A 10,036-nucleotide genomic window follows, 5' to 3' on the forward strand; every position below is an offset into this window, starting at 1 on the left:
CTGGAAGGAGATAGTGCACAGGTTTAGAATCAGCGTGGGTGAGGGATCGTCGGTCCGAGGGAGCTGGACAAAGGGCCTTGTGCAGTGTGGACATCCCCTGATGCCTCCGTCTTTTTGGTGTTTTCCTGATAGTCAGGAAGGCTTGTGTCGCTAGAGTCGTAGTAGCATGATAATCTAACAAATCCTGCCAAAATACAACAAATGTCTACTGAGAACAAATTTAGGCTGCAGTTACACGTATCCACTCCTCAGGTTGCAGTGGGAAGTGTGTGATTTGAGGACCGTATTACACTGTGAGAGCCAGTGCAGGAACTTCGCTTTGACTGGTAATTAAGAGCTGGGGAGCCCAGGCTTAGGGAAAGGAAGATCCAACCGCAGGCCTCTGCCAGCAGATTGGCTGGCTGCGTGTTGGCAGAGCCTACACCGGTATAAACAGGAAGAAACCTACATGTCATTTGCTGTTATCACTGTGCTCCATGTTCCCAAATAACGGATATCTCCATAATTAAGCTAGGTATAACTACTGCCGGTTTATGTCAGGTTTAATTCATTTTGGCACTTTTTAAAGGGCCATATGTATTATGTGGATAAATCGGCAGAGTTAGGATTCACAAGATATTTAAAAGAGAAGAATTATTACAAGTCTGCAGATATTATAAGTGTTGTGTGGGTGAGGAACAGGGAAAGGTATGCAACTTCGGTTTTCAACATGTAGAATAATATGTTCTGTAAAAATAGCCCTTAACTTAAATATGTAAATGTAGAGATACTTTCTGGAATAAATTAGTGTTCAATATTTTATTCTAGTAATGACTGCCACTTAGGAGTGTCTTTGCAAATGCTTGTGAATTATTACTGCTCTGAAGAGCTTGCAATTTATGCAAGTTTTATTAGGGATACACTCTTTGTAATGAGCATTAAACTTCTACCTCAAGAGTGGTTCAAATCTATTAAAGACTGGCCAGTTTAGGGCCTTGAGGTGTGTTCAGTGCTGTGTGAAAAGGTAAGTTCTGTGACGCTGGGAAGTAGGGCTGTGCCAGGGAGCGTTTATGGTTGTCTTAGCTGATCACTCTTTTCCTAGGTTGGAATTTTTTATCTGATGCAGCATTTTCTGTACTCCACATGCTACGCCGAGAAGGAATTTGTAGCATTTTTGCAAGTCAAAGGGCAGTTGATATAATCCTGGTGCAAGAAGGGGTGCAGAAGGAGGTGATACTGTCAAAAGCATGTGAGACCAGAGATTTAAAATATTTATTCAAGCCTCAGTTTACAGAACATGTTCAGGAATAAATTACTTGGGTGATGTCTACTTTACACATCATTGCCGCTGAATTTTTACTGATGTTCAAGTACATTTTCCCAGAATTACTGAGGGTGAACTACAAATTAAGAATGTAGTTTCCCCTTTTAGTGCTTTTTGCTATTTATGTTATTGAAATTAACGCAATCCTGCCATTGTAAACAGATGTGCTGCTGCAGATGCTCCGGGATCAGTCAGGTGAAAAGGTCAACCCTGGTGGCTTCTGTGGGGTTTCTGAACACAGTGTGTCCACAGAATAGAGCACAGAGCAAGTGCTTATGGTTGGAAAAAAGAACTGTTGCACACTGATTGTAAATACAAGTTAGTATACTTTGGAGCCTGCTTGGTTCTACAAGAAATGCAGGGAGCATGAAATGTTTATTTTCCAGTTGTTTTAGCTATCCGGACTGTTGTTTCTGTAACAGAACTAGAGCCTTCATTACTGACAGCTGAGCTTTTCCTTAGCTCTGCTCGGCACCGCCTGGCTGAGCGCAGACTTCTGCACTGTTAGATTATGAAATGCACAGCGGTTGAATTCCATGGAACAGCTTTTCCAGAGTCTGGGATCATCACACATGACAAATGCAGAGGCGGATAGCCATTGCTATATGTCATCTTATATCTATGCTATGCTATATCTATGCTACATCACTTATATAATCTAATTCAGTTATGAAATTGTAGAATTTTACTTGTGACCAACTTGCATTGTAATGTTCAAACCTGAAGTGTAATTAAATACGCATAAGCAAGGGATCAGAAAGAATGGCCAAATGTGTTTTGTGTGCCAGGAACACAGCAGGTATAAACTCTCAGAAGTAGTAATACGCCTTCATGGGAAAAATGGACAGTCCATGCTAGATGAAAATGGATTTGTTACTATACATTACTGTGCCTACTAAAATGTCAGGTTCAATTTTCTCATTTCATTTTATGCTGGTGGATGTTTATTAGTTTTGACGGTCCTATTTCTTAGATATGTAATGAGTGACAAAAGGTCATGACCTGGTTAGTGGTCACACTGATTATAAGAGAAGGTGGGGTGTTGGACCTCAGATACGCTGTATATATTGTAACTCAATTTACAGTGTAACATACATTGGATTTTGACCAAGAAAACAATGAATGAAAAGATCACTGACATTCTTACTGCATGAAAGCTGACATCATACAAGAAAGCAGTGCAGATGTAACTGCGATGTTCCCCAGAGCGATTTCATAGTTCTCGTTGAATATTTACAGCAGCTGAAAAATGAAAGTGCATGTTAAATCGAGCAAGGCAGTGATGGGCTAAACCACAAACTTTTATTCTCTTTCTTTACAGCATTTTTACTGTGCAGAAGTGATTTCTCGCAGGGATACAGGATCAAATGGCAGGCCCGAGGTACGTGCTTCTTCCATTGGCCTATTTACTTGCTAATTGTTTTGCATTAAGTGTTCTTGGGAAGTTTTAGAAATCATGCTACCTCAGAAAAACAATACAAGTGCAGCATCAAATGTAAATGTCTAGAGCAAACCCAGTGGTTACTGGGGGGGACAATACTGGTCTTGCCTTATATGGCTTATTTTACTTCAGAAGACCAATCCAAGAATCAGTTGCTAATAATTTGTTGTGATTTTAAATGATTTAGACCTGTGCGTTTTAGTCAGCAACCTCAAGAATTTTCAGTCACTTCATCTTGAAAAAGATAAATACTGTATTAAAAATTCTATTTATTGAGGTGACTGTATACTTTACCCAAAGTGCTCATAGAAGCCAAGTAGTATTTTAGTAATATTCGAACTCCCGAAGTTGCATGTAAAGAAGAGATGGAGTTTCAAAAAGCTAGAGATATCTGGAAAATGCTTAAGCAGGTTTTAAAATCCATTCCTTACAAAACTTTATGTCCCCAATCTCAGACATTATTTGAAGAAGAGTTATCCAGTTTGACGGCCGGAGGGATAGGAGACCTCTCTCGTCACCTCACTGGTAGGAAAGATTCTGAAACATTTTGTATGCTGACAGTACTCACATTTCTTTTTTACTCTTTTTTATTAATCAAACTCAGAATGCATTGTTTTCCCAGTGGTTGACAGACTTTGACTTGGATAAAACAGTTTGGTCAAAATATAATAAAGTGGTTGTGAGTTTTAAAAATACTTCAAGAATGAACACAATTTACAGATACACGGTGTCAATGTATTATTGCCAAGCTCTGACTAGCTGACTTAATTCCTGTCTGGACTGGAGTGCTGCACTCACCTCCCTCAAATGCAAACTTCACAGAGATCAGCCACAGATTTGTACCTTGATCTAGTGAGGAAGTTAGGCTCTTACGAGATAAGTGCTGAACAGGAGATTAAAGATGCTGGAATAAGAGGAAATGTGGGGTTAGTTGCATAGCCTAGTGCCAAAGACACTTACCTGAAGGAGGAAATCATAAACTGTGCTTCCTGCTGCATGGAATTCTTCTGTCTTAAAATTAATTCAGTATTTATCGTCTTTAAATTAATTCATTATTCACTGGAAAAGTACAAAGCCCATCCCAGATCTGCTTCCCAGGTGAGTGCCCTTACCAGGTATAAAATGGTTTTGCTCCACCCCTCCTAAAAAATTTCCTTGGAGCTTCAAGAAGTGATAATACTGTTTTTATTGCATTCTTGTCTTTCTGAGATATTTTTAACGTTACTATGGCAAGTTTTGCGGAGAGGAGGTGGCTGCAGTTTAGCTTTTTGCATGTTTTAATCACAAAACTCTTATGTGATGTGAGGGTAAGGTTTTCTGAAGTTATCTAAAGCAAAACAGAATTTTGTGATACAGCTTTCACCAAATGCAAATCACAGATAAAGGCTTATCAGTATAAAGAGTTTGTATTGGTAAATGGATACATGATAAAGATGTTGATAAGGGTTGATGTTGATAAGAGGCCAAGATAATAATTGAAAAAATATTTTAAAATGTTGTTTCTTCAGGCTCTTCCCATTATTTAACTTTTCTTCTTATAGCTTTCTGGTATCCCCATGGGCCAATGATTCTCACACCTTAAATGACAGAGTGGTGGGGAGCAATGTTTCACTGGCAGAAGATTCATGATATTAGCGTGGTGACCTAATACAGTAAACATGTTCTATTTGCATCCTTCTGTAAGCCACTGGAATCTGTGAGTCACAGGCAGGGTGTTTGGCCTTATGCCTTTTCCTTCACTAAATGTTATGACTGTGAGTCTCCCCTCTGGTTTTGAGAGCTGTATGTACAGTCACCCGACGTGCGTTGTTGCTGAAGCCATTAGTCAGAAAGAGCTACTGAAGAGGCAGCACTGGGTGTACCTGACCAATTATCCAAGCTCTCCCAAGCACAATCACTTATGTCCTAGTTGCATTAACATCGTTTTGACAGATGGTTTTGAAACTTCCCAATACGCTGAGAAATCCTGATAGTTTTATTCCAAATGAATTGATGGAATCTGCTGTCTAGTCACAGCGCTCCAGACTTCATTAATTAAAGCTTCTCACTGAATTTGCTAAGCCGGAAATTCTGGACTGTGTTTTGCTCCGGTGATACTGTGACTATCCTGCTGGAGAGCTGAAAGTGGGAGTTATTTCTGAAGAGAACAGAGAAAAAAACGAAGCCTTAGCTTCTGAGTGTTTGTGGTTGGGTTCTGTCAAGCTTAAACTCCACTTGTTCTCTATTTTATACTAAACAAAAATAAACATAGTCCAAAAAGGAAATTTCAAAGTGCTATGAATACAGTGCAGGGGACAGAATTAGCAAGCATGCAGCTGTTGAAGGCAGAGTTGATAAGATGGTGTAAATGGCTTTTCAATGAAGCTCACATTGATAGGAAATTTAAAGGGTCAAAGAATTTTCCAGTGACTCACCATTAACCCTTGATATAACTGGAACTTCTAACTATGTTTCTACTGCATAAATAAAAAAAACAAATAGTAATAAAGAGAGTGAAATGTCATAGTAGCTATACTCATTTAGAGCTGCAATCCCTGATGGGTTTTGTTTTGCTTTAACAAGACTGGTCCTAGTATCTGTTAAGCAGTATCAGCACAGGTGACTCCGAGCTTTGTGTTCACAGCGATACTTTGCTCAGATGCAGGAAAAGCTGCACAGCCCCTGCTCCTGCAGCCAGCAGAGCCACAAGTCAGCAATTACCATCAGTTTGGTCATAAACCATCATGGGAGGGGAAAGGCAACCTGCAGCGTTTCATATACTGCAGGAACAGAAAACCTTATAAAAAAAATAAAAGGAATACTTTCAACAAAACAATATTAGAAAAGAAATCTCTGCTGGATATCTTGCAGAGATTAATATTTCTTGCACAGCAGTAGCACTGAGACTACATTCTCATTTTACTAGATATTGTTCAAATACCAAGAGACAGCCAGCAAAGATGAAATGAAAGCAAAGTACAATTACTGAAGTGGGTCTGAAAGGTCATCGATGGATGCGTTTGCTTTGGTTACTTTTCTGAATTCTAAAATACACAATGAAAAGAGCAAAGGGAGAGCGACACATAATAATCTGAAATGTCTAGAGCAGACAAGTCTGATTCTAGCGATTAATTACCAGTTAATTTGTGCTTCTGTTAGGATCAGAATTAAAGTGTAACAGACGTGGCTGCTTTGTGAATATAATCTGGGTGTATGGATAAGCTAAATGGCTACTTTCTTGACCGTATGGAGCGTTAGGTTATTTTATTCATACTTGAACAAAAATAGAAGGTGGCTGTAAAATCCCCAGTGCCTGGTAAGGGGGTCCCACCCACCTCAAGGCAGCTCGCTCTGCTGAACTGCTGTTTTCCTGAGGCTGCTGCTGTCGCTGTCCTGCGTCGCAGGGTCAGAACGCGGTGCTGTTGCTGATCGCACACAACTGGGCCAGAGCCCTGGCCCTGCTCCTCCTCGCCTGCAGTTGCTCAGGCAACAAGATCGTTCAGCAGCAGAAAAGCACAGAAGGAAACTGGAAGGAGTAGGAGGAGAGAGATTTCCCAGGGGCTATAGAAAGGGCGGGGGAAAGAGGAGCAAGAATATTGGTACATGTTTCAGGGAAGATATTTGCCCGGGTTGTTGCGTAGGTGATGGTGCCAGAGGCTGCTTCAAGGCGCTTCAATTAAGCTGCTTTCTCAGTTTCCCTTTTGGAGCAGCTTCTTCCTCTCTCTTGGCTTTTGAAAGAGGTGAGCAGATCGAATGAGATGCCTGGCGTTGGACAGTGTTAATATCCTCTTGGATACCGGAACAGCATTTTTAAGGAGTCATTTAGGTGCTCTTGTTCCCCGGTGAACCTGGTACGAGGCATTCGATCTAGTCAAACACAAGTGAGGGTGCGTTGGGCTGAGAGCAAAGCTGTTCTGGCACACGCTTGTGACAGGATCTCCAGGAGCCACCGTCAGCACTCGGGGCATCTGCTCCTCTTGGCCCTCAGGACGTCAGGGCTGTATCTTCAGGCTCGTGCCATACAAAGGGTTTTGGTAACTGGTTTACCAAGTAGGGGGAGGTGGTGTCTATGATCATCCTCTTTTAGGAGTACAGAAAATATTAAAAACTCCCAATCTCACACACTTTCCATCCCTGTGTCTACCAATGCATTTGCAGTATTGATATCATTGTCAAAGCTGTTAAATGTCAGGACTTGTTACTGAAATTTCTTTAAACTTAACACTGATGAAAAATAAAGGTTTCTTGCCTCTTCATTATCATTAGTTTTAATAGTTATTGCTTTCATTTCATCAGTAACAGAACATGAATATTCTGTAGGCTCATCTGCATTCTGTCTTTGCATTTCTGACTTCCGATTGATTTATATGGATTGACTGAACTAACATTTATTTTTATAACATCTTATGAAGGATCCAGGTTTTCCTTCACATATGTTTTATTACTGTTCTCCATTAGTTCTTTTGTGAAAATATCTTTACATTGTATCTGACAGAGTCCATATGAAAATGTATTTTACTCTCTAAAAGCTGCGTTGCAGTCAAAGTTTCTATTGACAGCTAGATTTTTCTTAATTGCAATGAATGATATTGTTTGGTTCAACCCGTTTTCATAGTCGTTTTTGGAAGCTTCAGATATGAATTCTTACAGCGATGCCCACAGATCTCAGGTTTGATGGAAAGCTGCAACTTTTTACCATGAGTACTACTGACTATTCCGTAAAAATGTAAGTTTTGCGTCATCAGGTGCATAGTTGCTTTGATTTTGTTACCCTTTTCATCAGTGAAAGAATGGATGGCTCAAGAAAAGGAAGAAAGGAGAGGGAGAGTATATTGCACATAGGGAGGAAAAGCTGCACAGAAAGGAAAGCTGAATGAAGAGACCATATGTAAGTGAGGGAGGAGGAAAGATTAAGGTTTAATATTGCTTCTGAACTTTCAGATGGGAGAAAAATAAAAGAAGAGCCAGGCCTGGGAGAGGATTGATGACACAGCAGTTTAAGGAAGCATAAGCCATCTTGGAGCTGGGAAAAACAAATAATGCAGATATTTCTGGGTAAAGAGTGGGGAATGCTCAAGAAAGCAACCACAAATTCATTTAAAAGGATTGAAGGAATGTCAGAAGACAGGCATATCTTTATTTTTCAGGTAGAAAAGACTCATCCAGTGGCACTTAATCTGATGAATGTATAGCATTTGTGCCTTTGAATTTGAATCCCCACAGTTGCATTCCAGGCTGGGATCTGAAGTGCAAACAGGAACTGGCAGCTGCTCGTGGAATATTTGAATAGGGACGTTATCTTCAGAATTTTCCTTCAGCACCAAGTGTGGGCATAAATATTTGTATGCATAAGGATTTATACATCCCTCATTAGTTGCACATGTCTAAATCCTCTTTACCTTGAGATACTTATAGTGGTGGCTTTAGTTATTCTTAGGGTTGATCCTTTGGCAAATAAATGTATGACAGGGTATAATAGTTGTACACTTGCTGCTTCTAAGCCCAGCTATTAAAAATACTCCTAATTTCCCTTCAGTGAGTATACTCCATTTGTCTTCATAGCTGTGGTTGTCAGAACCTGTTTGTATCTTTCATTAGCTAATGTTTCCAAATTGCGTTTTGTGTCATTGGCAGAGAATTTAGAGCTGATTTTCTTCCTCATTCCAGAGCTTACATGTGGCCTAAGTTTTGTTTGAAGAGGGACGGCTAAATGGTCTCATTCTGGAATGCTTCTGGAAATTCCCTTCTTGATTCATACACTTGTAAATTTAGATTCTGTTTGTCACACATGAATTCTTGAGCCTAATGGGAATATCTGACTCTTAGAGGTATTTATTCCATTGGGTTTGAATGCCAGAGACCTGTACAAGCAACAGTTTGCTCTTTCTAGAACAATGTGCGGTGCTGTTGTCTGCAAAGAGAGAATGTGTTTAGACTAGGAATAGGCATGAACTGGAATCTCACATCCTCGTGTCTCTGAGTTGCAGAGAAACAGGGATTAATGGTTTTGAGTCGAGCTCTTGGCACAATACACACTTTTAGCTCTTGTTGAGAGGATGAATCACAGTCTTCCCTCTGGTCAGAATGACCACAGACTTAGAGTCATATTCATAGTCAAGACCAACATTTTGTGGCTTAGAATCACCTGTTGTCTAAATGTGTGAGATGTATAGTGGGTTAACAACAGCAGTATAAATAGAATGTGTTGTAGGTTTTAGGAGAGTATCTGTGTTCCAGGCCTTTGCTGCAAGTTCGGGTGAACACAACTTCCACCTCTGGAAGAGAAAATGCCCTTCAGAAGAAAACATTCAACTTTGGCCTGGCCTTTGTCATTAGAGGTGTCGATAATTAATAAAATGCCAGCAGGTGGCGCTCAACAATATCGAGTGTGGAGGCCAGACTCACCAGCAGCTGGGATTACTCGCTTTGGGGTGTTACCTGCACATTTTGTTTACATCACAGAATCCCAGAATGTCAGGGACTGGAGGGGACCTGGAAAGCTCATCCAGTGCAATCCCCCCATGGAGCAGGAACACCCAGATGAGGTTACACAGGAAGGTGTCCAGGCGGGTTGGAATGTCTGCACAGAACGAGACTCCACAACCTCCTTGGGCAGCCTGGGCCAGGCTCTGCCACCCTCACTGAGAAGAAGTTTCTTCTACTATTGGTTGTCACCAGAAGAGCCTGGCTCCATCCTCCTGACCCTCACCCTTTATATATTTATAATCATTAGTGAATCACCCCTCAGTCTCCTCTTGTCCAGCTCCAGAGCCCCAGCTCCCTCAGCCTTTCCTCACACGGGAGATGCTCCACTCCCTTCAGCATCTTGGTGGCTGCGCTGGACTCTCTCCAGCAGTTCCCTGTCCTGCTGGAACTGAGGGGCCACAACTGGACACAATATTCCCGGTTGGTCTCCCCAGGGCAGAGCAGAGGGGCAGGAGAACCTCTCTGACCTACTGACCACCCCCTTCTAACCCACCCCAGGTACCATTGGCCTTCCTGGCCACAAGTGCTGGCTCAGCACACAGCACCCGGTATTCCCTGCTGGTCTCCCATCCAAGTACTAACTGGACCCGACCCTGCTTAGCTTCCGAGATCAGATGAGATCGGGCGTTCTCAGGGTGGTATGACTGTATATATTTTATATACATACATACATATATGTATATATATATATGTTCCCCAAGTATATCCTGACAGTATCTGAACTAAACAATGCTGGTTCATGGTCATCCTGCTGTCCTCCAGGACCCCCAGGTCCCTTTCCCCAACACTGCTCTCTAATAGGGCGTTCTCCAACTTATACTGGAACC

The 10,036-nt window shown here is 41.3% G+C and overlaps 1 pseudogene; it reads right to left on the reverse strand.

Moving 5' to 3' along the window:
* Positions 1 to 9,742: 9,742 nt before the first annotated feature.
* Positions 9,743 to 9,861, reverse strand: LOC135579245 (5S ribosomal RNA; annotated as a pseudogene).
* Positions 9,862 to 10,036: the final 175 nt, after the last annotated feature.

Source organism: Columba livia, chromosome 3 (assembly GCF_036013475.1).
Source record: "Columba livia isolate bColLiv1 breed racing homer chromosome 3, bColLiv1.pat.W.v2, whole genome shotgun sequence".
In the NCBI taxonomy this organism is placed as follows: Eukaryota; Metazoa; Chordata; class Aves; order Columbiformes; family Columbidae; genus Columba; species Columba livia.